Consider the following 2,603-nt stretch of genomic DNA (forward strand, 5'->3'; position numbering starts at 1 on the left):
GTCTCTATGGGTCCCTATGGGTCCCTATGTGTCTCTATGGGTCTCTATGGGGTCTCTATGGGTCTCTATGGGTCTCTATGTATCCCTATGGGTCCCTATGTGTCTCTATGGGTCCCTATGGGTCCCTATGGGTCCCTATGGATCCCTATGTGTCTCTATGGGTCTCTATGGGGTCCCTATGGGTCTCTATGGGTCTCTATGGGGTCTCTATGGGGTCTCTATGGGTCCCTATGTGTCCGTATGGGTCCCTATGGGTCTCTATGTGTCCCTATGGGTCTCTATGTATCTCTATGGGTCCCTATGGGTCTCTATGGGTCTCTATGGGTCTCTATGGGTCTCTATGGGTCCCTATGTGTCTCTATGTGTCTCTATGGATCCCTATGTTTCTCTATGGGTCTCTATGTGTCCCTATGGGTCTCTATGGGTCCCTATGGGGTCTCTATGTGTCTCTATGGATCCCTGTGTGTCTCTATGGGTCTCTATGGGGTCCCCATGTGTCTCTATGGGTCTCTATGGGGTCTCTATGGGGTCTCTATGGGTCCCTATGTGTCCGTATGGGTCCCTATGTGTCCGTATGCGTCCCTATGGGTCTCTATGTGTCCCTATGGGTCTCTATGTATCTCTATGGGTCCCTATGGGTCTCTATGGGTCTCTATGGGTCCCTATGTCTCTCTATGGGGTCTCTATGGGTCCCTATGTTTCCGTATGGGTCCCTATGGGTCTCTATGTATCTCTATGGGTCACTATAGGGCTCTATGGGTCTCTATGGGTCCCTGTGTCTCTCTATGGGGTCTCTATGTATCTCTATGGGTCTCTATGGGTCCCTATGGGTCCCTATGGGTCTCTATGTATCTCTATGGGTCCCTATGGGTCCCAATACATTTCAATGTATATCCCTATCCATTACAGGCCGTGACCCCATTATTCCACCATTACACCCTGGACTCCCTCCGTCAGCGTCCGGCCCATCTCTGCGCCTTCCTGCTTCACTGCGCCCTACAGTTCGACCCCGCACCCGCGGTCAGTGAATTTGGGGTTAATTTGGGCCATTTTGGGGCATTTTGGGTCATTTTGGGGCTATTTGGGGCCTGTTCGACCATCGCTACGAAACATCGCGAGATTTCATGGATGGGGGGGGCGAGATTTCGGGGTGGGGGGGGAAGTCTCGTGAGATTTGAGGGGAAGTCTCGCGAGATTTAAGGAATTCTCGTGAGATTCGGGGTGAAGTCTCGCGAGATTATGGGGGGGCCGAGATTTCAGTGGAGGGGAGCAAGAACTCTCGCGAGATTTGGGTTGTAGTCTCGTGAGATTTGGGGTGAAGTCTCGTGAGATTTGCGGCGAAGTCTCGCGAGATTTGGGGGGAGGTATCATGAGATTATAGGGAGGAGGTCTTGTGAGATTTGGGATGAAGTCTCGCGAGACTTCGAGGTGGGGGGGACGAGATTTCGGTGAGGGGGGGGGAAGTCTCACGAGATTTGAGGGGAAGTCTCGCGAGATTTGGGGGGAGGTATCATGAGATTATAGGGAGGAGGTCTTGTGAGATTTGGGATGAAGTCTCGCGAGACTTCGTGGTGGGGGCGGGCGAGATTTCGGTGAGGGGGGGGAAGTCTCACGAGATTTGGGATGAAGTCTCGCGAGACTTCGAGGTGGGGGGGCGAGATTTCGGTGAGGGGCAGGGGGGATAATGGGGAAAATCTCGCGAGATTATGGGGGGGAAGTCTCGCGAGATTTGCAGGGAGGTCTGGTGAGATTATGGGGTGGGGAGCACTGGGGGGAAGTCTCGCGAGATTTGGGGTGTAGTCTCGCGAGATTGGGGGCCATTTAGGGGCCATTTTGGGTCAATTTATGGCCATTTTGGGGCCATTTAGGTCCATTTAGGGTCATTTCGGGCCATTTTGGGGTGATTTAGGGCCATTTGGGGCCATTTTGGGTCGATTTATGGCCATTTTGGGTCCTTTTAGGGGCAATTTAGGGCCATTTAGGGCCATTCAGGGTCATTTAGGGCCATTTAGGGTCATTTAGGGCCATTTAGGGGCAATTTAGGGCCATTTAGGTCCATTTAGGGTCATTTGGGTCCATTTTGGGGTGATTTGGATCCATTTAGGTCCATTTTGGGGCCATTTGATGCCTTTTGTGGCCATTTAGGGCCATTTTGGGGCCATTTAAGGCCATTTTGGGTCCTTCTAGGGCCATTTAGGGGCAATGTAGGTCCATTTAGGTCAATTTAGGGTCATTTCGGGCCATTTTGGGGCGATTTAGGGTCATTTTGTGTCCATTTAGGGTCATTTAGGGCCACTTAGGGGCAATTTAGGGCCATTTAGGTCCATTTAGAGTAATTTAGGTCCATTTAGGGTCATTTTGGGCCATTTTGGGGTGATTTAGGGCCATTTTGGGGCCATTTATGGTCATTTTGGGTCCTTCTAGGGCCATTTAGGGGCAATTTAGGGCCATTTAGGTCCATTTAGGGTCATTTTGGGTCCTTTTAGGGCCATTTAGGTCCATTTTGGTGCCATTTGGGGCCATTTTGGGTCCTATTAGGTCCATTTTGGGGTGATTTGGGTCCATTTTGGGGCCATTTGGGGCCATTTTAGGGCTGATTTGGG

Source organism: Coturnix japonica, unplaced genomic scaffold, assembly GCF_001577835.2.
Source record: "Coturnix japonica isolate 7356 unplaced genomic scaffold, Coturnix japonica 2.1 chrUnrandom665, whole genome shotgun sequence".
Classification (NCBI taxonomy): domain Eukaryota; kingdom Metazoa; phylum Chordata; class Aves; order Galliformes; family Phasianidae; genus Coturnix; species Coturnix japonica.